Consider the following 26211-nt stretch of genomic DNA (forward strand, 5'->3'; position numbering starts at 1 on the left):
CTAGACACTGCCAAGAGAAGAAGACTTGTTTCCTCCGTCATCGGCTGAGCAAATCATGCCGCTTCATCCCACTCCCTTGTCTGAGGGTTCTCAGAAGGCGCTGCTGCCTGAAAAGTGGTCACCAAAGTACGACACCAAAGCATTTCAGCTGGGGAAGAAGGCAGGAAACTCTCCTTGCATGTTCCTGACACCACACAGAAACCACATTGTTTCTATTTTGGATACTAGTCTTGAATAATGTGATTTTAACCTAAGAGGTTTTTTTTTTGGTTAGCTGCTTTTAGAGCTCATCAGGGCAGAGACTTGTCTTCTAGATGTCCCTCTCTAAAGTGCTATGTTCATTGATAGCACTATTATTAATTAATTATGATTAATAATAAACATTAATAATTAATAGTACCCTTTGGCAAAGGATCTTCACCAACCCACACTGGATTTGTAATAGTGACTGCAGTCTCACACACACACACCCGCGTTGTCATCACAACCTGATCTGGGAAGAAGGGAGCTCAGGAATTCTTGCTGCTTCATCCTTATGATAGTTCTCTGTGTGTAGCTGTAGGAAGAGAACAGAGATGTACCTCCAGGACTGGGTTAGAGCCTCAATCTCACATGCAGAAACAAGGCAAGGAGATATAGACATGTGAATCTCTCCATGTTTACTTGTGGAAAACATGATTGATGTTGGGTTGTGGCGGGCACAACACAGAGCAGAAAGGGGTGGGAGGCAAATCCAAGAAACATAATGCTGTGCTCAAAGAAATTTGAGAAACGCTCAGTCAGATGAAGCAGGGGTGGGATGGGGCTTCAAGTTAGAAGCAGGCTTGATTCTAAATGGTGTGGGTGCAGATTTAGTCCCCACCCCTATGTTTCCCAGAGTGCCTTTCATATATATGAGTGAATGGTTGCCATTCACTCTCATAGCACTTTATTTGGGGACACTGTTGAGGTATGAGCCAAACTGGGTGCCCCAACTCTTAGTGATAAGGAACCCATAAGTGGAAGTGCTGCGTGCATTCCCAGGTATTCCTGAAATACTAAACATCGCTTTACATATCTATATGTATATCATCTCATTGGGAGGTCCATTCCACACAACATAGAAAGAGGATCATTAGTGTTGTGGTACCTACCCCTTTGGAATTCCCTCCCCTTAAATATTAGACAAGCACCCTCTCTGTTGTATTTTCGGTGCCTACAGGAGACCTTCCTCTTTCAACAAGCCTTTTTAGTAGAGACCTTATCCCAGTCTGCATCTGTACTGGAATCGTTTTTGAACTGTTTTTTAAAACATGTTAAAAATATTTTTTAAAGTTTTAAAGATGTTTTGTTTTAAAGATGTTGTTTTTATTTTTATGTTTTTAGTGTTTTATCATTTGTCGTTTGCTGTCCTGAGTTCCTTCTGGGAGGAAGGGCGGGATATATATCCCGCCCTTCCTCCCCCAGGACAGCAAACAGCAAACAACAAATGATAAAACACTAAAAACAAAACAACATCTTAAACAAACAAACAAATAAATAAGGCTTTAGAAAACAAAATAGTTCAAGCTTCATAAATATTGTGGAAGATCCAGGTTTTAAAGGACATGTTAACTGTGTTGTTTTTAATTAGCAGTATCAGCTTTAGTTGTCTATGGTTCCTATTGATAGAAGGAAAGCTACAGAAGTTTAATCCTGATGGGCAAACTGTCTGTTAGCTTTGGAGACAAAGTAAAATGAAAACTCATCTTGAAGTTTCTTTTTCATTTCATTTGGTACTGGGAGAAAAGTAGCCTGTTAATGTATTTGACTGAATGTTCAAATTCCTCTGTAGATATAAGGGGCAGCTGGTTGAGGGGAAAATGTACATAGGTCCTAGAAAACTAGAAGGACTGACTGAGTGTTATTGGAAAGAAGGAAAGTCAGAGAAAGAGGCGCTGCAGGGCGAGATCTGAATGACTGATAGCCCTAGATGGCACAGGAACTAAATTAATCTCTCAAGAGCCCTGTTAGGTAGACTTCCTTACTCCCACTTTCCACATGATAGAATAATAATGAGAGATCTTACTTAGTCGGCACAGTGAATGTGCGGAGGAGTGTCCCGTGCACATTAACAGTATAATATTCAACATCTAGCATTCTTTTAGTATCTTGACCAAGTTACCCTTTGGGGTACCAGGACCTGGTGCGAGATGTAAGTGTTGTTGAACCGATTGGGAGCAGTGACCACAGTGCTATTAAATTAAACATACATGTAACTGGCCAATTGCCAAGAAAATCCAACACGGTCACATTTGACTTCAAAAGAGGAAACTTCACAAAAATGAGGGGATTGGTAAAAAGAAAGCTGAAAAACAAAGTCCAGAGGGTCACATCACTCGAAAATGCTTGGAAGTTGTTTAGAAACACTATATTAGAAGCTCAACTGGAGTGCATACCGCAGATCAGAAAAGGTACCGCCAGGGCCAAGAAGATGCCAGCATGGTTAACGAGCAAAGTCAAGGAAGCTCTTAGAGGCAAAAAGTCTTCCTTCAAAAAATGGAAGTCTTGTCCAAATGAAGAAAATAAAAAAGAACACAAACTCTGGCAAAAGAAATGCAAGAAGACAATAAGGGATGCTAAAAAGGAATTTGAGGAGCACATTGCTAAGAACATAAAAACCAACAACAAAAAATTCTATAAATACATTCAAAGCAGGAGACCATCTAGGGAGACGATTGGACCCTTGGATGATAAGGGAGTCAAAGGTGTACTAAAGAACGATAAGGAGATTGCAGAGAAGCTAAATGAATTCTTTGCATCTGTCTTCACATTGGAAGATATAGGGCAGATCCCTGAACCTGAACTAACATTTGCAGGAAGGGATTCTGAGGAACTGAGACAAATAGTGGTAACGAGAGAGGAAGTTCTAAGCTTAATGGACAATATAAAAACTGACAAATCACCGGGCCCGGATGGCATCCACCCGAGAGTTCTCAAAGAACTCAAACGTGAAATTGCTGATCTGCTAACTAAAATATGTAACTTGTCCCTTGGGTCCTCCTCCGTGCCTGAGGACTGGAAAGTGGCAAATGTAACGCCAATCTTCAAAAAGGGATCCAGAGGGGATCCCGGAAATTACAGGCCAGTTAGCTTAACTTCTGTCCCTGGAAAACTGGTAGAAAGTATTATTAAAGCTAGATTAACCAAGCACATAGAAGAACAAGCCTTGCTGAAGCAGAGCCAGCATGGCTTCTGCAAGGGAAAGTCCTGTCTCAGTAACCTATTAGAATTCTTTGAGAGTGTCAACAAGCATATAGATAGAGGTGATCCAGTGGACATAGTGTACTTAGACTTTCAAAAAGCGTTTGACAAGGTACCTCACCAAAGGCTTCTGAGGAAGCTTAGCAGTCATGGAATAAGAGGAGAGGTCCTCTTGTGGATAAGGAATTGGTTAAGAAGCAGAAAGCAGAGAGTAGGAATAAACGGACAGTTCTCCCAATGGAGGGCTGTACAAAGTGGAGTCCCTCAAGGATCGGTATTGGGACCTGTACTTTTCAACTTGTTCATTAATGACCTAGAATTAGGAGTGAGCAGTGAAGTGGCCAAGTTTGCTGACGACACTAAATTGTTCAGGGTTGTTAAAACAAAAAGGGATTGCGAAGAGCTCCAAAAAGACCTCTCCAAACTGAGTGAATGGGTGGAAAAATGGCAAATGCAATTCAATATAAACAAGTGTAAAATTATGCATATTGGAGCAAAAAAATCTGAATTTCACATATACGCTCATGGGGTCTGAACTGGTGGTGACCGACCAGGAGAGAGACCTCGGGGTTGTAGTAGACAGCACGATGAAAATGTCGACCCAGTGTGCGGCAGCTGTGAAAAAGGCAAATTCCATGCTAGCAATAATTAGGAAAGGTATTGAAAATAAAACAGCCGATATCATAATGCCGTTGTATAAATCTATGGTGTGGCCGCATTTGGAATACTGTGTACAGTTCTGGTCGCCTCATCTCAAAAAGGATATTCTAGAGTTGGAAAAGGTTCAGAAGAGGGCAACCAGAATGATCAAGGGGATGGAGCGACTCCCTTACGAGGAAAGGTTGCAGCATTGGGGCTTTTTAGTTTAGAGAAAAGGCGGGTCAGAGGAGACATGATAGAAGTGTATAAAATTATGCATGGCATTGAGAAAGTGGATAGAGAAAAGTTCTTCTCCCTCTCTCATAATACTAGAACTCGTGGACATTCAAAGAAGCTGAATGTTGGAAGATTCAGGACAGACAAAAGGAAGTACTTCTTTACTCAGCGCATAGTTAAACTATGGAATTTGCTCCCACAAGATCCAGTAATGGCCACCAGCTTGGATGGCTTTAAAAGAAGATTAGACAAATTCATGGAGGACAGGGCTATCAATGGCTACTAGCTGTGATGGCTGTGCTCTGCCACCCTAGTCAGAGGCAGCATGCTTCTGAAAACCAGTTGCCGGAAGCCGCAGGAGGGGAGAGTGTTCTTGCACTCAGGTCCTGCTTGCGGGCTTCCCCCAGGCACCTGGTTGGCCACTGTGAGAACAGGATGCTGGACTAGATGGGCCACTGGCCTGATCCAGCAGGCTCTTCTTATGTTCTTATGTTCTTTCATTCAAACCATGAGGTTTACTATTCATGGAATCATTTAACTGTGCAATTGTCGTAGAAACTACAAGGAGACAACAAAAAGAATATTGATTCAACTCACAAGTCAGGGGAGGACAATAAAGCATATGGACACCTTTCAACCAGGGACCGATGGAATGAACGCAGGTTTGTCTAGGATGAAAGAGATCGGTGCTAACATAAAATAAAACACTATAAAGCCTTGATAACTTTCCCAACCTGGAATTGCTGGATTCAAACAGGAAGCCAATCCAAAGGCTTCACATGCTGTAGAACTCAGTCTTAAAATCTTCTGTGACTAATTGGTATAGATTCAATACAGAACTGATCAGAAAAGCTTTCATTTCAACATCTTACTTTCAGATCCAAAGTTTTATTTTCTTTAGATCTCCACATCATCCAACTAGAATTCATACTTTGAAAACTGTTTTCCTGCAAGCTCTAGGGCCAATTTCAGATAGCCCCCATCTTGCAATATCCCACATGTAGTGGGAGAATCAAACTCAGCATGGCTTGTGCTTGTTATAACTAGTATTGCCTAACAGCAACCTAACACACTGTATCATAAAAAGCTTCGCTGGCTTAATGTTTGTATGCGGCTTGCAGTTAGGTACAGGAGGAAGTCATTTAAAAAAAATGGCAACCCTACCTTTGGACCATTATATGTGTCCTCCTGTACACACAAACCCAGGAAACTCCTCCCTCTCACCACACCCAAGAGTATTACTAGATATTGCACCCTAAACCTGCTGGCATTAATTTTTTTATTACTGGAATGATGCTGGAATTCCCATCATACTGGAATTTGATCATGCCACTTCACTGGTCTATAAAATAGGTAGGTGGGCAGAATCTACTGGAAAATCCCATGATATGGTTCATGGGCTGCAGTAGGTAACTGGTTCTGCCCCTGGACATTTTGCATCTGGCTCCTCTCCCGTCCAATATTTTGCATCAGGCTCTGTTCAGTGGACCTTCGGTTCTGGTAAAACCAAAGTAGTAGCAGTGAAAACACAGAAGGCTGAATGTTATCTTGCAGTTTATTATTCCTGAAAAATAACAATACTTTTCTTGATAAAACTTCATCTAAAAATATAACGATTCCCTCACCAGCACCCCGGAATAATAAGCTTCAGAACAACATTCCTCCTTACATAGTCTTCTCAGTGCTATAACCTGTCTGCTTTTCTAAACAATGTAGAGATGCCAGAACTCATTGCTGGGGCAGGAGGGGGTTAATGAAAGAAATCGCACATTCTCCAGCACCCAAAATTTATGAAATTCTCATGCATCTGTCTATAATACAGTATGTTGGCTATGCCTCAAGCCACGCCCCTTCCAATCATCATCCTCCAATCTAGACTCCCACCTCCTCTCGCTCCCTTAAGCCAACGACTACCAGCTCCTCTTGGGCTCTGGCCAATCAGAGGCCAGCGCGCCGTGGCAGGCAGCGTTGGAGCGTAGCTTTCCCTCCGTTACTCACGCGCCCCTCCTCCCCCACCAACCGTTTTGCTCAGGCTTTGGTCTGAAGCACAAGATTTCTCGTCGTCAACGACTCCATCCTCGTTGGTGCGGACAGCGCTGTTCTTACAGTTGCGGGTTCCCGATTGATACAGGGAAGGTGGGCCCACCCCATGGCACCGTGGCCCCTTTAAGAGTGATAATTTCTCCCCCCGCCCCCGCTCGCTTACACACAGGAGTCAGAGCAGCGAAATATGGCGGAGGAAAGTGGGGGAACCTTCTTGCGCTCGTGCGCGTGCGCCGGTGGCATCTTCGCCCGTAGTTGGATCAGTGGGTCCCCGGTGATTCATGGGAGTTGTAGTTCAACAGCTATGAGAGTAGGGCGGGCGAGCCGCTTCACCTTTGGTAGAACCACGTAGGAATGCAACGATCTGTTGGTGGTTTTAATTCACAGAGCCTTTTTCTCTCTCTTCTAATTAATTTTTTCGCAGGTCTTGTGTCTACCACCGCCTAAAATAAATTCGGGCGGCAATCCTATACACACTTTACTTAGAAATACATACGTTTGAACGTTTGGACTTACTTTGGAATAGGAAGAGCATTCAGTTGTCAGAATCTGGCTCATAAAACACTAACTTTCCAGATCATTAGGCGCCTCATTGCTTCATTAATCCATGCAAAGAACTTTCTCATAGCTAGAACCATCTAGTGAATTCTCAGATTTCCGAGAAAGGTAATTTAATGCAGGTACAGCACTGTGGTTAAAAGACAATATTCTCTCTTTTGAGAGGTTCGTCGTCAGGAAGTGAGTGATATTCAATTATATACAAATGAGAAACAGTATTGAAAGCACTAATGAAATATGACCCAAGAAGAAACTTGATAGAATTTGAGAACTAAATATATATGAAATAGTAACTGATTCAACAGATGGACTGATTCCATAAAGGAGGCCACAGACCTGAATTTACAAGATCTGAACAGGGTGGTTTATAACAGATGCTACTGGAGGTCTCTAATTCATAGGGTCTTCATAAGGCGTAATCAACTTCAAGGCATATAACACCAACAAAGTAACTGATTCAGAGATGGTAGTGGAATTTTTTTGGCATAGTTGGGAAAAATTATTTACAGCTGAACATCTTTGAAACTGACTGGAGACACATTTGTTATGGAGGACGGGTTATTCCTTAAATATTGCTATTAAAGAAAGTATATTCAAAATATATCATTGGTTTTCTACAACAGTCTAGTTTTGTTTTTTAAAAATGCTCCGCTTAATTCCATGAAGTGCTATAGATGTGATTTTCAAGTTGCAGGCTTTGAGAATGGTTGGTTGGTGCGCTTTGGAATTTGTTTTTGGAAAGCAATGGAATGGGTTATTAGACAGTAGGAGCTAATTTTGTATTAACACAAAAAATGGCTTTCACTCTTCCCTCTCCCCCCCCCCCCCAGATTGTACAGGCAAAGGTCAGAAAAACATCCTTCTTGTTATCAATATAATTATAGCATCTTCTAGGAAGTGATTGCAAAATTTTGGATATCTGAAAAACCTCCCTGTAAAAGGATGGTGTGATGTTTCTGTATGTGAAAATAATGTATATATGGTAAGTGCAGGTTTATTATAGGAAATATGGTAAGTGGAGTGAGTGAGAAGGGGAAGTACCTGGGCTGTAGAATGCTGGAGGATGATTGGCTGTGTGTTTTGAATGGCTGAAGGTATAAAAGGGAGAATGACAGTTGAGTCTGGGTGGTTGAGGTGGTGTTTGGTGTTTTGGTGGGTGTTGAAGGTTGTTGTAGAGAGATTGGATTAGGAGTTCTGAGGCAAATATTAAGAAGTATATAAGAGTATCATATATGAAACCATATGCTTGTCAACAAAATATTTAAGTAATCTTGTTATTCCTAGTGTGAACAATAAACATTTTCTTGGTTTACTTAAAGCCTGATTCCTTAGCTGGAGTGTACAGACCAGGAGGGTAACCAAGGCTGGAGAAGAAATTGTATCTAATGGTGGTAGCGGGTAAGGAGGATATTGTATCAGCATTCAGTACCACAGAACAACCCAGAGCTGTGAGCTTCATAGGCAAGAGGCTTCAGGCGGGTTGGGAATTACCGATACACACAGACACAAAGTATCATATAGCCAGGAAGAGACTAAGGCACAGTCTAGAGGCTATATTGAGTACACAGAGTGTTGGGTAGTGTGGCCTAGCAGAGGGATCTTTTGAGATCTGTGCTAGAGAGGAGAGAGGTAAAAATAAACACGACGATCCTGACTGCTGGTAGCCCCGAGTGAGAGCCTCACAGGTGATGCTAGGGGAAGGACGTCACAGATGGCTGCAGAAAATATGAAGTATAATAAAAGGATTATTTGTCAACTCACTTTAATAGTATATACTAGATTGTGAAATATGAATGCATTTTGTGTTAAATACTTTACTAACAATTTGAAGCTTTTACTTTCCTGCTGGAATGAGAAACTTAAACAAAATAATATAAAAAACAATTGGTAATTATTTAATCTTTAATAAAATATCTCAAAGTTGTGTACCAAAGAGTATGATATACTGTATCTGAATGTTCATTTATTATTTCATTATTACATTTATATCCCACCTTTTCTGCAAGGAGCTTAAAGTGACATACATGGTTCTCCCCTTCCCCATTTTATCCTCAACAATCCTGAGACGTAGGTAGGCTGAGACATATGTCTCATCCAGACGGCTGTATAATGTGTGACATGATCGCTTGTGTATTCATTATTTTTCGGTCGTCCATATGACGCCGTGCACTTTTGCACATTTTTGCGCAGTTAAATCTGCTTTGGCATTACCGCGAAAAATGCGATTTGCTTTTTTAAACCGGTAATCATCCACTGCAACATTAGGGGCTCAGATGCAATACCGCGGTTTAGAAAGATGTAGGCGGTCCATGGGCGGACCTTAGGCATGTCCCAGTACCCCTTCTGTCATTACCATCCAATAATGGATTTTCACTTGTGCACATGTGTACGAATGTGCTTGGAAAAGCCCAGGAAACTGAACCAATCAAAGCCATGTACTTCCAAGATGTGGAAATGCGCATTTCCGCATCTGCACAGAAGCAGGTAGTGCAGTGCACTGGGGAAGGTTTGGGATAGGAAGCACCGTGATGTAGCAAGCTCAGCGCGGCAGGAGGTGGCGGTGGATACATTTCCCCCCCTTCTGGCAACATTGTTAACAAGCCAGGGCTTGGGGGAGGGGGATCTCTGCCTCCCCCCCTCGCACCCCCTCCCACCCAGCTCCCAGCAGCCTTTCCTAGCTAAGGAACCCCGTGAGGCTGCTGGATCCCTTGATTCTTGGGGGCTGGTGGTGGTGGTGCGAGTCCAGGGCCTCTGTGATGTTTTTGTATTAATGTAAATATGGTAAGTGCTGTTTGCATAGAAGAAATATGGTAAGTGGAGTGAAAGAGGAGGGGGGAGTACATGAGCAGTAGAATGCTGGAGGATTGGCTGAGCGTTTGAATGGCTGGGTGTATAAATGGAAGAATGACAGTTGAATCTGGGTGGGTGTTAGTTGGTGGATGTGAGAGGAAGAAGGTGTTTGGTGGTGGATGTCAGGAGAGTGTGGAGAAAGAGGGAGTGGGAGTTCGGATTAATAATAAGTCAAGTACCACAGGAATAGATGAAACCATACGCTTATGTAACACTATAAAAGTAATCTTGTTATTTCTGATATTTAATAAATACTATTTTGGTTTACCAAAGGCCTGATCCTTGGCTGGGGAATATACAGACCAGAAGGGAGAGCAAGGTAATTACCAAGGCTGAAGGGAAACAGTAACGAATGGTGGCAGCGGCGAAGGGAGGAATAATAACATTTCAAGTATCCAGAGCAATCCAGAGTTATATGTGTAATCTATATAGATACCAAGGGGTTGGGAACAGCATACGCACGCAGTCACAAAAGTAACCAGATAGAGAGAGACTCAGGCAAAGTCTCTGGGAATATTGGTTACAGGACATGACTGGTGGTGCTGCCTAGCAGGGGGATCTAGTGAGATCTGTGCTAGAGCGGAGAGAGAAACCATATAAAGGACAGTCCGGACTGGTGGAGTCCCTGGTGGTGCCTAGTGAAAGGCAGTAGCCACAAGCAGGTAGCAACCTGACAGGGAGAGCCAGGGAAGGGTGTCACAGCCTCCCCTTCCCCCTTTTGTGCGCACACACACACACACACACACACACATTTCCCTCTCCTCCCGCTGCTGCTGTTTCTGCCGGGCCTGGGGCTGATCCTTCCCTCCGGACTCTTTTGCTCACGCTTGGACCTTTGCGCTTGGACGCAAGAGCGCAAAATTTGAATTTACGAGCGGGCGCAAGGCAAGGGCAGAGGTGGGAGCAGCTGCAGCGATCACCTCTTTCCCCTCCTCCTCCGTGTCCCCTCCCTTTCCAGAGTTTTGGAGGGTCCCCATTAAAAATTGGTGCTGTTAGAAGGGGGGTGCTCCCTATTAACATGACACATCCTTGCTTGCTTGCAGTTCCATGAGAAATAAGTGGAATTGCCGGGCGTGTTTACCCCCAGTAAAATACATACATTTTTGGCGGGAAAATGGCATCCGGCAGATAACATCAAGTAAAATTGCTCCGGATCCCTGATAAATTATAAAACACTAAACCAAATTAAGGGAATTAGTTTCCATTCTACTTACTTTGTTCCTGTATGGGGTATTTCCTTGGCTGGTTGCCTGGATTCTGGTGGTTTGTCTCCGGTTATCTCCTTCGATGTTTGTTTCCTGTTGTAGTTTTTAAACGGACTTTCTGTGAAAGGACAAAGACAGCAGCTGTTTAGAAAATAATGAGACTGTGAAAGTAAGAATCTGGATTAAATCCAGCAACAGACAAGTGGAGAAGGAAAACAAAGGGAACTCTCGGCATTGGGAAGGTTTTGGAGAAACTAAAAAGTGAGTAGAAACCTAATTCACCTTTAACCTGAAGGGCTTAAATCCAGATAATCCAGTTGCTGTCTGGGTGATATCCTAACATGGTACATACGAGAAGGGATTACCAGACTCAGGGGCTTGATATTTTAGAACTGTTACCCGTGGAAAAAAAGCCCAAACAACTGAAGATTACCCAGTACTTTTCTCCCCAAAAACAGATAAATCCAGCCGGGAGAATGGAGGAAAAAGGCCAAGAACCTGTACTGGAGGATAAGGATCATGAGTCTGTAAAAACTTGGGTTACTGCTGAAAGCAGTAACATAAGGAAAGAGACTGATAAAGGCCTTCTTTTAGATACACCTTTAGATTGGTCCTTGGATTTAAATGGGGTACTCCAAATAGATAACCCTGTTTTTCTAACTCCCTCTTTGGCTCAGGAGATTGCTGAAGCAGAATATCCGGTTTGCTCACTGATAACAAATAAACCACAAGATAAAATTATAGACTCGAGAGATATGGATATGGGGTCACCCGGGACTGGTTCTGACAGCTCACACCTCACATCAAAATCTCCTGTGATTACGTCAAGTCCCGCTAGATCAATTGGAGGAAAAAGTGCACTGAATACAACCAGCTATTCGCCTCTAGATTGTTGGCTTTTCACTTTGACCAAGGACATCGAGCATATCAAAAACTTTATATGCGAGACGAATAAGCTTTTAACTACACTTGTGGAGGCGTATAGCAATCACCTCCCCCTCTTTGACCCTATATCTCGACCTAACCTGACTCAGTCTCAACAAATGTCTCAAACAAATTCTAAACAAAAGGATAAGCGAAACCTGGTGACTAATTTAAGAAAACGACATGGTAAGACGATTAGACCATCTAAATTGAGTAAACTTAGCAAAGTATTAAGTGCCCTAAATTTCGACAATATGTTAAAATGAATTTTTCTAAACTTTTTAAAATTCTAGAGTCACTTGTTGAATCTAAAGGAAAACAGCAAGCTAATTACTCAAGTCAGCCTAAAATTAGAGATCATGTTAAAGGGATTATAGACACAGATTTTACGGGTGCCCGCTCAGTTAAAGGACCCAAAAACAGCTATACATAAACAGACTACCCCAAATCAAACATGTTCACATACTGATACTAAGAGGACTAAAACGCAGACCCCTACTTTAAAATGGCAATTAAAACTTGTCCGTAGGAAATTAGTATTAATAAATTACCCGAAACCTTCTGGACATCTTACACAATGGGAACGTAAAATTCACCTGCTGAAACTACTCAACAGTGTCCTGCCCGATTGGTTTTTATTATCAAATATATCTTCAGTGGAATATCTTTACTATAACTGATCTATGGCGCGAGCAGTAGTGATGTTCGACTCTTGGGAGAAAGCGGATCTACTGCTGCAATGCAAAATGAGTTTATGGCATTATGGTATTGAAATAAAAAGATTTTTTATGAATGTAGCATTGCCACAAGCCCTCTGCTCGTATTTTCCAACTAAAAACTTGAAAGAAAATGTTGACGCGAAGCATCTAACAAAACAAGCAGAATCAAATTTAAGTCAGGATGTTCCCTTGCATTTGGACCAAACAGTCCATTCTAGCGATTCCATAAAAGAGCTTCCACGATTTGAATTGACCCAAATGTCCAAGATTGAGGAAGAAACTGGCCCATATATTGATGAAGAAGTAAGATTGTTGGAAGCTTATATAGATCTTTCAAGTGGAGCACAATTTGACATAGTGCAAAGACTACAAAATCTGACATCGTTATTAATTAGTAAATCTTCAGATGATGTCCATCTTAGCCATCCTTCAGAAGGAAGGTGCCCAGCAGAAACCTCCTTACCAAGATTAGATAGAACTTTGGAACCTATTGAAAGTGGCGATGTAATTATGATACAACCGGAGAGATATAAAGAAAGCTTAAAGACGGCCCCAAAACCGATGTTACAGTTGTCCAAACCATGACGGAGAAGTATCCATCTTTCTACTAATCTTCACCTCCTCTCCTGGAATATTGCGGGAATGAAATCTAAAATCGTTGATCCATCTTTTTTGAGCTATTTGGAAAAGTTTGATGTGATTTTGCTACAGGAGACTTGGGCTACAGACTCAGTTAATGTCGATGGATTTACGACCTATACCATGTCAGCAACTCCTAGTGACAAAGGAGGGCGTCCAAAAGGAGACGTCTGTATAATGGTTTCCACCAAAATAAGACTAATGCTAAATGATCTACCGTGTTTGCCAGGACTGGCTATGACTTTGGTACTTAAAGCGAAGGAGTCATGTCTGTTATTGATTAATGTTTATCTTCCCCCCTTTAGACAGAAGAAACAAATTAAATCTATCTACTCTCTATTAGAGGAATATATAATCAAGCTATCAACACTTCACCCAGAGGCCATGATATTAATAGCTGGCGATTTTAACGCCAGATCTGGCCCTAGTGATGAGAAATTATATGAGCATTACCGACAAACTCCCCCTACAATATACGGGGATTATAAAGTTCCTTCTCGCTCCTCGAAGGATAAAGGGGTAAATTATGCAGGCCTTTCCCTTATACAGATGAATTACAGATTGAATCTTACCCTGGTAAATGGGACTGTTGAGGGTGATTGGTCTGGAGAATACACATACCTTTCGGGAGCGGGGTCATCCACTATTGACTATTTTATAACCCCCAAGGACATGCTTCATAGGGTCGCTTCCTGCTCTGTTGATATCCGAACAGAAAGCGACCACTTACCCCTTTCATTGTCATTGATATGGGGATCACAAGAAATTCGCCCCTTAAAGTCCCCAATTTTAAATTGGGAGCCTATGGAGTCTATTTCACGGGTACGTTGGTCAATTAAACTAGAAAAATACTTTAGAGAGATAATATACTCTCCAACTATAGTTCGGCATCGAGAAACATTGCTATCAGCTACACAAGGAGAGCCTACAACTCTGGCTTACCAGAATTTGCTATCTGAGGTTCAAACAAATTTAATTGTAAATTCTTCTGTAAGTGGGAATAACGGTTTTAAACGTCATAAACAATGGTTTGACCAGGAATGTCTGGATCACAAGAATCTTTTGATTTGTAAATATAGAGAGTATAGGTTTCAGAATCTCACAGAAATACCGGTGGAATATAAAGAATTAAAACAGAGTTATAAAAATTTAATTAAACGGAAAAAGTTAGAAGCCCAGAAAGTGTATTGGCAACAACTGATTATGGCCTCCAGGATTAAGAATGGTGCACTTTTCTGGAAGTTAGTTGCCAGAGGATGGCCTAAGTTAACACCAAAGCTGGACTCCCATATTTCAGTAAATCTGTAGGAAAGTTATTTTCACAAGGTTTATGCAAGTGATCAAAACAAGTCAAGCCACGTTGAAATATCACCAAATGATTTTCCCAACTGGTCCCCAGTGACTGAGAGCGAAGTGATATCACTTATTAATACCTTGAAGTAAGGGAAAGCCCCTGGTGCTGACAATATCACAGCCGAAATGATCAAAACTGTGCCTAAGTGGTGGGCATCTATACTAGCAACACTTTTTACGAGTATAGATCAGACGATCATCATCCCTGACGATTGGGGTTTAGCTATCATTGTCCCAATATTTAAGAGAGGAAATAGGGCTGATGCAGCAACTTATAGACCCATGAGTCTGTCGGGCGTGATCAGCAAGCTATATGCTAAACATCTGTTAGGAAAACTCCAATCCTGGCTTGAGCAGGAAAACATACTTGAGGATGAACAAGCTGGGTTTAGGGCAGATCGTTCCACGGTTGACCATCTGTTTGTCCTAAATCATCTAACTGATAAATATTCAAAGTGCTCGGGGGGGGCTGTATATGCATCTTTTATAGATTTTAAAGCTGCACTTGACCTTATCCCCAGAGATAAATTGTGGGCAAAATTAGAATCTGCAAACATTGACAAGAGATTGTTACTACTCATACGCAGACTTTATTCAAATACCTGCGTCTGTATTAGATGCAATAAAGCTGGCAATTTAACGGGGCGTATTCCAACGATAAATGGAGTAAAACAAGGCTGTATATTAGCTCCAACGTTATTCAATTTTTATGTGAATTCTTTAATCAAAAGCCTTGCAAAAACTCCTTCTCACCATCCTACGATTTCAAATAGGCCAATTTCAACATTACTATATGCTGATGACGCCGTGTTGGTCTCTCTTTCCTCTGTCGGTCTTCGGCGTCTTCTTTCAGCTCTTACCACTCATTGTAAAAATGAGTCATGGGTAATTAATTATGAAAAGACCAAGGTGATGGTATTTACTAAGAAACACATAAAACACCGATGGAGTTTGGAGGGTAATATTATAGATCAAGTGACTACCTATAAATATCTTGGTATAGTGTATCACTCTTCGGGCAACTGGCAACCCCAGGTGAAATGTGCACGGATAAATGCCCAAAGAAGTGTAAATGCCCTTCTCTCTTTTTATTACACCAAGGGAGGCCAACATATCCCATCAGTTTTAAAAGTATTTACATCTAAAATTGTTTCACAACTATTGTATGGTACTCAGGCAAGTGTATATACTAACTTCTCCTTATTAGAATCTATACAGACTAAATTTCTTAGGTCCATTCTGGGAGTCCCTTCCTGTGTTCCAAACAACGTTTTACATTTGGAAGTTGGACTCCCAACATTAAAAGCACGTATTTGGATCCTTAAATTAAAATTTTGGTTAAAATTAGTGTTCCTTCCAGTAGGACTGGCTCCTTTAGTACTCACTGACTCCTTCCAGTCGGATTGGAGAAATTCTCTAGTGCTAAAACTTACATCTTTAGGCCTTTCCTTGCCATTGCTCCTGTCTATGGGTTTCCAACAAGCAAACCTATCAATTACTCAAAGAATTTTGGATATGGAAATACAAAAACAACGTACCCTTAAGTATGTAAATATAAACGGGGAACCACATAGTTCTCCCTATCTGATTGCGAACCATTTGAAGATTCTGGACAATTATAGAATAAGAAAAGCTTTTACTAAGGCCAAATATAACGTTTTACCTTCTGCCATATTAATTGGCAGATACCAGAAAACTCCTTTGTTAGAACGAGTCTGCCCGTGTGGCAGTGGCTCTTTAGAAAACATTGACCATGTTCTTTTAGACTGTGAGTTTTATAATGAGTTAAGACAGCGTTTTATCACCCCCCTTCTCCAACAACTCCCTGGCCGAGACCCGGTACTATGTACAAAATATCTTTTAGCAGATGTGAATTCCTCTGTTACATTTCCAGTTGCAAGGTTTTGCGGTGCAGCTATAAAACAACGCACATTAGCGGTCTCATATGGTGTCTTATAATTACATGATTTGATAGTTTTAAAATATTTTAAAGTTGAACAAAACCTATGTTCATTTTAACCAAATGTATGATTGTGTATCATTGGATATTGTGTATTGCTGGTCTTTGACCGTATTAATAATTAAAAAAAATAAAATTTACATTCAGTTTAGTGCAATATCGCAAATGAAAGCAATAATGCAGCAATTATTGTCAGTTAAGTGGTTTGCAGGTCTCTTTTATCAGAGGGAACACTTCAAAGCGGAGAAAGGGGAATGGATGTGTCCAATGCGTGTGTGTGTGTACAAAAGGGGGGGAGGGGAGGCCCTGGACTAGGCACCACCACCAGCAGCCCCCAAGAATTGAGGTATCCAGCAGCTGCGTGGGGTTCCTTAGCTAGGAAAGGCTTTTGGGGGCTGGGTGGGAGGGGGTGCGAGGGGGGGGAGGCGGAGATCCCCCTCGCCCAAGCCCTGGCTTGTTAACAGTGTTGCCAGAAGGGGGAAAATGTAGCCACCGCCACCTCCTGCTGTGCTGAGCTTGCTACACCACGGCGCTTCCTATCCCAAACCTTCCCCAGTGCAGCTGCTGTGAAATAGCCTCCTCCACCACCACCCTGCAGGAGCCAAGGAAGCTCGGCATGGCTCGGGCACTGCTCGGGCTCCTGCTGTTCCTGGGCTCCAGGGTGGCACGGGACCCTGTCCAGGTGCCCGTTGGGCTCCGGCTGCCCTCAACTGCACAAGGCAGAAATGTAATAGCTGTAAGTGGAGCTGTAAAAGAGCCAAAAACTCGGTCAACTCCATTACAGCCACTATTACCAAATCAACAGGAACTTCAAACTTTTACGTTCAAACATTTTTTGCTACAGCGTCTTGGGCACCAACAACCATAGAGACTGGTGGTCTACCTTCCTAGACATGACACGCAGTTGTGGAGAAATAGGTAGAATTTCCAGCCGTGTGTATCTCCAGAATGTTTACTATGCATAAAGGCAAAAACACATACATTCGTTTTTGTGTAATATCGCATGTAGTGAAAGCAGGGAACTCTTCCCCGTCTGCTCTCACTGTCCCGGGAGTCAATCCCCAGCGTTGGGCAATTGATCCCAGCAAATCCCGGTTCATCAAGGTTGTGCACACTCACACCAACCCTGCAAGGTAGTAACTGCCACCACCCTTCTGACTGGTTAACTACTCTGGGGCGAAGGGAACTCCAGAGCCCAGTTAAACAACAGAGCTTCTCAGGGCAAGAGTCTGGATACACTCCTTGCCCTTTTTTTTTATTTTAAAGATGAAATTGATGTTGGCCATCTGTCAGCCACAAATCATATTTATTATGCAACAACTTCATTACAAAAAATAATGCCAGTAATTATTCTGTACTGTTATGATTACACTATGTGAATTTACTATTTGTAATGTTGGTGAACTGGTATATTTTACAGCATTCTACATTAAATTCATGTATTGTCATTTGTTTTTTGGGTTTTTTTTAATATGTTTTTTATTTGAAATATATAAAGAAAGATTAAATATTAAATATTCACATAATACAGAAGCCATATATGCAAAGAATAGTACATTACATATAAAAGTACTACTCAGTCTATCACTATCCACATACAATACAAATTACTCAACATTGGTTATTAGGCAGTTTTAGATAATAATTAATTAACAAGAGGACAGATCCCAGATCTCCAGAGAAACTATTGTAGCCATAAGCTGTTAAAGGCAATTGGAACCTGTATTGGTGCTGATGTTTTGTTTGTACGTGTAATAAAACACGACCATTCTGTAGCAAAACTATCTTTTTTCTTTTGTCCTCTTGCCACTCTCAAATGTTGAGTAAGTTTCTCTGAGAGCGCTATTTCCCATACTATGCTATACCATTTCCCAATGTTTAATCCTGTTGCCTCTTTCCAGCATTTAGCTATCAACATGCGTGCTGCTATTAAGAGATACTCAATTTGCTTTTTATGTGATATGGTTTGGTTTTGGCCATCAAATTTATTAAGTAATGCCAATTCTGGTGTTTTTATTACTTTCATTCCCACTATAATGGATATTTCTTCAAAAACCTCCATCCAGAATCTTTGAATACGTTCACAGTCCCACCACATGTGAACATAGGATCCGCGGACCCCACATCCTCTCCAGCACAATGGTGAGTAAGACTTGTCTATCCTTGCTATTCTGGATGGCGTTAGGTACCATTTTTGTAAGATTTTGAGTGATATTTCTGTGTATTTAGCTGATATGGCTTTAAAAGGAAATTTCCCCCACATTTTTGTCCAGTATTCTTGATCAATTTTGATAGCCCAGTCAGGTTCCCAGCAAGTTCGTAGCCCTTGTTCTGATCCTAAATCCTGTTCAAGTAGCAATCTATATAGGGTAGTTCTTTGCCCTTTATCTTTTTCTGGTATGTTAACTACCATTCTTTCAAAATCTTTCAGCCCATATATCCATGGGCAGCACACCTCCGCTCAGCTGGCTGGCTTAACTCTCCATACTCCGTCGGCTCCATACCGGGAACGACGCCAGTTCTCCTTCCTGGGAAGCTGCTTGTAATGCCTGCACCTCAGCGCTGCCTCCTGCTGCTTCCAAACTGCTTTGAGGTAACAAATCCGTTTGTTCCTCCTCACTACTTTCCGCAGTGGCCTGATCTTTCTTTGCCTTAGATCTCGTAGACATCCTGACTTACACAAAATAACAAACCTTTGTGCCAGAAACCTCCTGCTAAACCATTTCCAATTGTTCCAAAATGCACCTTTAAAAGTATGTTCACCCAGAGATAGGTTCAGTCATTTTTCGATCCCATAAGCTGCCACCATGTAGTGAAAGCGGGGAACCTTTCCCGTCTGCTCTCACTGTCACGGGAGTCAATCCCCAGCCTTGGGCAATTGATCCCAGCAAATCCCGGTTTGTCAAGGTTGTGCACGCTCACACCAACCCTGCAAGGTAGTAACTGCCACCACCCTTCTGACTGGTTAACTACTCTGTAGCGAAGGGAACTCCAGAGCCCAGTTAAACACCACAGCTTCTCAGGGCAAGAGTCTGGATACACTCCTTGCCCCTTCTAAAGCCTCAGGAAAACGTTCCTCTGTTACACGGTAGTTGTAGTCGAATGGCAAGGACTGAATTTAGGAACTGACCCCCCTCTCTGGAATGAACACATGTTGGTTAAAGTAATTAAAGTTTATTAAAAAAGAAAAATAAGAAAAGCATAAAAATATTACAAAGAACAAAAGAGGTATACAAAAATAAGTTTTAGCAGCAAATTGAATCCTGTTACCATACACCTTCCACAGGGCAAGGTTTGGTAAGAAAAAAAACAGTAAAATAAGTTTCTTGGCACAAATCAAAATAACAAAGCTTTCTGGCCTGAGCTATACTTACAGACCATAGGATCTCTAACTGGATAGCCTTCTCCCCTCAGGGAATTGAGAGTCAGGATGGAAAATGGAGCCACAACAGAGCATCACCAAAGAGGTAAGGTGGTGCTCCGAAGTGAGACCCCTAACCCCGAGTTCTGAGTTTCTTCTTATGGAAGAAAATCTTCCGCTCAGCTGGAGACAATTAACCAATTAACATTTTCATCAAAGGGATGAAAAAACTATGTTCCCACAGCACCTGGCGCCTCCTCTTGGTTTCCCATAACAAAGCAAGGACTTTTACGGCCTTGATGGAACCAGGCCCCTTCTGCTGATAAGAAGGTGCAAAGCTAACTGTAAGCTGATACAGCTGCGTTGTAAAATCACCAAGTCACAGTGATGAGGGGGAACCAAATATTTAACTGCTTGCTAGCAGGTTAACAAAAAAGATGTCAAGGGAAAAAATCCCCACAAGGCTTTGGTGTTCAGCCATTTTAACTGCAGGCCAGGGTAAGGCTGGCAAGCTGGCATGACATTGCAAGTACAAGCAAAAAAAATATACAGCAATTATTGGCATATAAGCACCTGGAGACACACACACAAACACCCCGCCGGCCCTGCTCCAGAGTGGTGAGCGGCAAGGAACTCCATTACAGCCACAGGAAATTCAAACGTTCGCGCTCTTATTGTGCTTCGTTGCAAAGGGGGAGAGGAGCATACGTCATATTTTGTGGACCAATTGGCTGATAGGGGGGAGTGTTATGGGTGCTGGGAAAAAGCGAGAAGTACGGGTCCTCCCGCTGCATGTGCGGGTGCAAAAAAAGCGTTTTTTTTAATTGAGAAAGAGCGAACAAACAGGCAAAGTGAGGACTGTCAGATGACAAACCAGATATGGAAAACATGGATTAACCCGCTCCGTTTGGATGAGCCCATAGTTATTGACCCAAAGTCTTCCAGTAAGCCTGAGGGACAAATCCTGGGAATTTGAAATCTTGCTCATTATTTTGTGACATTTTGATTAGCCCTAATAAAGGTACTGCCCCATAGATTTTTATCACTTTCTAATGGATCAGCATAGCTATGCTTTCTTTGTTTGGGCCGTTGATGTCTTATATTTAAAAGAATTTTAATCTGAATATTGCATACGGAAATGACCCGGGCAGTTGACACAATCGCCCCGGTGCGCCCTCTCCGTTGCAGAGCTCAATTGGCTCCTTGGTTTACCTCGGAGCTAAGAGTGATGAAGCAAGAAAGGAGACGGCTTGAGTGCAAATGGAGGCGAACTCCCGACGGCTGTAATTATGCTCTTGTGAAGGCCTCTACCAAACGTTATGTGAAGGCGGTGAGGGCAGCAAAGAAGCAGTACTTTGCTGCCTCTATTCAGTCATCTTGTAACCGCCCAGCGGAACTTTATAAAGTTGTCCGGGGACTTCTACACTCTGGTCCTCCGGATGCAATACAACCATCGATAGCCCGCTGTAATGAGTTTGCGAGGCACTTCCAAGATAAGATCACTAACATCCGCCGGGACCTTGACTCCAATATTGTAGCAGTTGAATCTAATGAGGTGTCCAGAACACAGTCTTGTCCGGTTTTATTGGATGAGTTTTAGTTGGTACAGCTCGAGGATGTGGACAAGGTGCTCGGACAGGTGCGGGCGACCACTTCTGCTCTGGACCCTTGCCCCTCATGGCTAATAAAAGCTAGCAGGAACAGCCGGTTGGGCCAAGGAGGTGATTAATGCCTCTTTACAAGAGGGAGTGGTCCCACTCTGCCTGAAACAGGCAGTGGTGAGACCGCTCCTAAAAAAGCCCTCCTTGGACCCTGATAATTTTAACAACTATAGACCGGTAGCAAATGTTCCATTTCTGGGCAAGGTTCTAGAGCGCGTGGTCGCTCACCAACTCCAGGCTCTCTTGGATGAAACTGATTATCTGGACCCATTTCAATCGGGCTTTCGGCCGGGGTTTGGTACAGAAACGGCCTTGGTCGCCCTGTATGATGACCTCTGTCGGGAGAAAGACAGAGGGAGTGTAACTCTGTTGGTTCTCCTTGATCTCTCGGCGGCTTTTGATACCATCGACCATGGTATCCTTCTGGGGCGACTCACGGACTTAGGAATTGGAGGCACTGCTTGGCAGTGGCTGCACTCCTATCTTGGGAATCGCCTCCAGAAGGTGATGCTTGGGGAGCATTACTCGAGTCCCTGGGTACTCCAATATGGGGTCCCGCAGGGTTCAGTTCTGTCCCCCATGCTCTTTAATATCTATATGAAGCCGCTGGGTGAGGTCATCAGGAGTTTTGGAGTGCGTTTTCAGCAATATGCTGATGATACGCAACTCTACTTCTCCTTTTCATCTTCCTCAGGTGAGGCTGTCAATGTACTGAACCGCTGCCTGGCCGCGATAATGGACTGGATGAGAGCTAATAAACTGAAACTCAATCCTGACAAGACTGAGATGCTGTTGGTGGGGGGGTACTCTGCCCAGGTGGTTGATGTCAGACCTGCTCTGGATGGGGTTACACTCCCCCTAAAGGAGCAGGTCCGTAGTTTGGGGGTCTTATTAGATCCGCTCCTGTCACTTGAGGCTCAGGTAGCCTCGGTGGCACAGAATGCGTTCTATCAGCTTCGGCTGGTAGCCCAACTACGACCCTATCTGGACAGGGAGAACCTTGCCACAGTTATCCATGCTCTGGTAACCTCGAGATTGGACTACTGTAATGCACTCTATGTAGGGTTACCTTTGAAGACGGTTCGGAAACTTCAGCTGGTGCAGAATGCTGTGGTCAGAGTTCTTACTCGGACTAAAAGATCTGATCATATAACACCTGTCCTGGCCCAACTGCACTGGCTACCAATACGTTTCTGGGCCAGATTCAAAGTGTTGGTTCTTACCTATAAAGCCCTTAACGGCATCGGACCGCAATATCTGATGGAACGCCTCTCTCGCTATGTACCTACCCGTTCACTGCGCTCGACATCTAAGGCCCTTCTCCGGGTCCCAACTCATAGGGAGGCCCGGAGAACAACAATTAGATCTAGGGCCTTTTCAGTGGTGGCCCCCGAATTATGGAATGCCCTCCCAGATGAGATACGCCTGGCGCCTTCTTTGTTATCTTTTCGGCGCCAGGTAAAAACCTACCTCTTCGCCCAGGCATTTTAAACGTTTAAACTTAAATTTAATTTTATTTTAAACTTAACTGTAATTGTATTTTTATTTTATTCGTATTTTAATTTTGTTTTTAAATATGTTTTATATTGTATGTTTTAATCCACACTTGTTCGTTTTTTAAATGTGGTTTTATTTTGCTGTACACCGCCCTGAGAGCTCGTTGCTATAGGGCGGTTTAAAAGCGTAATTAAATAAATAAATAAATAATAAATATTTATATTATTATTCTATCCCCCCTTTTTGTGCCTTTTGTTGGATTTATGTTCTTATAGAAAATGAATTAAATTTATAAATGAAATAAAATTGAACTGCCTTGGCAAAAAAGTAGTATATGAATGCAGTAAATAAGTATATAAAGTGGACAGACTAGTAAAAAATATATGAAGTAACCTATTATGATTACGCTGAAAGTCAGTCACTGTATAATTATGAAACAATGAGATAAAGTCACAACTCCTGCTCAAGTTTTGCCTTGATCCTACCCATTGGCCAGTGAGGAAATGGTGAGTCACAATCTCTTCTGTTAGCATACAGGAGTTGTAAGGATCAGAGATACACATTATGATGTGCCAGAGTCTGATTGGGTACCAGTGCTACATCACAACTTGCAGCACATTTTCCAGCCAGATCAACAGTAGGATGAAGAGGAGGCTCCTCATTTGAGCATCAGCCATTTATGACAGTCAAGCTCAGAGCAACTGTAGCATTCTCAGGTGGAAAATAGAACAGAAGAGACAGTAAGGACAATGGGTGCTGCTTATAGAACAAGGAGAAGGACCCAACTTCCAAGGAGAAGGAAACAGACAACCCGTAGAAAAACTGTGCGTAGGAAGCTTCTACCAAAGCGGAAAAAGCAAAATTTAAATCGAGGGAGGCAGAGACAGAAAACAGTGAACAAGGAAATGAGACCTCCAAAGCAGGGTCTGAAACATCCTTGTGATGAGTTTGTCTCTAAAGTGTTGCGTCGGCTGCACCGGGACAGGGTACCCATATCAACCAAGGCCAAGGGAAAGATGATCTCCTTCATAAGAAGGTTCTACAATAATGTGTCTGAGCATGCCAAGTGCAGCAAGAGAGTCCAGCAGAGCAGCACCATTGGCTCCAGAGAACTACAAAATGCACTGAAGCGGGTGATGCGCAAGAAGCAAGCCATGGAGTTAGTGAAAACTATCCACAAAGTGTCACGGCGCCGTTAGAACAACATTCCTTCTGGTCTCTATTGGCTGGTGCAAGTGAAATCTACAGAAGAGAAGGGAAGGGAAGAATGAGCCAGCCTATGAAACAAAAAAAGAGAAAAACCCAGCTTCCACCTGATGAAAAGTCCTGATGCTACCCTAAAGATGATGATAAATTCTTCACTTTAAAGGAAACAACATCTTGCATAAGCACATTGATCAACAATTATCCATCCTTGATCAACTAAGGGATCTGAGCTGCAGAAGAATCCTTGCATCTCTAGAAAATCTTTGGGAGAAGAAACATCTTATTCTTAGGAATATAATAAAATGGGATTCTACCAGGTTCTTTAGATTTGATGTGATTTCCTTTCCTTTAAATAATGTCAGATCTTGGAGTTACAGCAGAGGACATTTAGAGGTAATATATTCATCTAAAACAGGGATGGATAAACTAGCAGTAAGATGTTGGACTACAGCTCCCATCTTCCCTGACCGTTGGCCATGTTATCTGGGGCTAATGAGCAACTGGAACATCTGGAAAGCCTCAGGTTCCTCATCTCTGATCTAAAGTGTGTGGCAAGAACAGATAGAGAAAAGTGGATATAGGACAGGTGGCTTTTTATTCCTGTTGACTAATAACAGTACACCTGACAGGGAAGAAAGAGCCAAGAGACATCTGATGATTGTAAAGCCCCCAGATATACACTATTATATCCCACATGCTCATTTCAAAGGTTCCAGACACTAGGGTTGGGGAAAAAATCAGGCATTTTCTGCTATTGCCCTATTGTACTATGGAATATCCTTCCCTGTGCTATATATAAAGCAGCAACCATTGGTTGCTTCAGATGTCTTGTAAAGATTTACATTTTGCCCAGGCTTTCCCCGATCCATAAGATCAGGGTCTTTGATGTATTTGGATTCCCTGAATTCCTGTTTAATTTGCTTTTATATGTTTAATACTGCTATATTATTATATTTTATGTTGTATTTGTTTTAAAGATATTGTTGTTTTATATTATACAGTGTTTAGAGATGTTTGAAATATTACGTGGTTTATAAATGCTTATATATAAATAAATCCTTCAAAATTTGCACTTTTCTTAATTAGGCATATTAGTGAAAATAAAGTACAAAATCACATTGTATTAGGGGCAATAGCTTGCAAAACTGTACAAGAAAAAGTGTAGACAAAAATGCATATGAATTTCTGTGTGAACTTTAAAAAAAAATTGATGTGGACATAGAGTGAACTGAACTTAATACTGGAAAAATGAGCAATTCAGAGAAACAACATTTGACAGGTTTGTCCATCCCTACTGGTCATTGGACAAGAGAGGTAGTACGTGTATCGCACAATTCCAGAATCTGTTAATACTTTTATATCCTCCTTTTCTTCCATGATGTAACTCAAAAGCTCCATACATTGGTATTGTGAGGCTATGAGTCAATACAGACCTGTTTAGCTTCAGCAAGGTTGCTGCATCATGTGCCTCCAGACCATGCCTTGGTTGGGACTCATTTAGCACATCTACCGTCTAACCTGCAGAGGATGAAAAAAGAGAGTTGCATGTCATCATAATTGGAGTAACAATGTGCTCCAGCACTCTGTATGATACCACTCAGAGGCTTCATGTTGACGTTAAGTAGCATGTGAACAAGACTTGACTCTAATGAGACCCCATATTGGAGAACCCACTGCGCAAAACAATATTCCCCATGCACCACCTTCTGGAATTGTCCATTCAAGTAGTGGAGCCACTGCAAAACAGTGCTGTCTGTACCTAATTCAAATTTCATTTCATTTCATTTCATTTTATTAAATTTATATACCGCCCATAGCCGAAGCTCCCTGGGCGGTTCACAACAATCAGCATAAAATACAATGAAACACATATTTAAAACAGTTTTTTTAAAAGCTTAAAATTTAAATTTAAAACATAAACATTTTACACATACTAAAATGCCTGGGAAAAGAGGAAAGTTTTAACCTGGCGCCAAAAAGATAGTAATGTTGGCTCCAGGTGTACCTCGTCAGGAAGACTATTCCATAATTCGGGGGCCGCCACTGAGAAGGCCCTCTTTCTTGTCGCCACCCTCCGAGCCTCCCTCTGAGTAGGCACCCGGAGGAGGGCCTTTGATGCGGAGCATAGTATACGGGT

The 26211-nt window shown here is 42.2% G+C and overlaps 1 protein-coding gene across 11 annotated transcripts in view; it reads right to left on the minus strand.

Moving 5' to 3' along the window:
* ZNF692 (zinc finger protein 692) overlaps positions 1–25540 on the minus strand; it is a 41484-nt gene extending 15944 nt beyond the window's left edge. For 2 of the 11 annotated variants that reach the window (XR_009761561.1, XM_061619005.1), the window contains exons 1-3: positions 6119–6329; positions 4696–4766; positions 401–556 (exon numbers count right to left, since the gene is read on the minus strand). The gene's annotated coding sequence lies outside the window, so the exon portion shown is untranslated. The other 9 variants (XR_009761564.1, XR_009761563.1, XR_009761562.1 and 6 more) reach the window with 9 other exon arrangements.
* Between the last annotated feature and the right edge of the window lie 671 nt (positions 25541–26211).

Source organism: Rhineura floridana, chromosome 3, assembly GCF_030035675.1.
Source record: "Rhineura floridana isolate rRhiFlo1 chromosome 3, rRhiFlo1.hap2, whole genome shotgun sequence".
Classification (NCBI taxonomy): domain Eukaryota; kingdom Metazoa; phylum Chordata; class Lepidosauria; order Squamata; family Rhineuridae; genus Rhineura; species Rhineura floridana.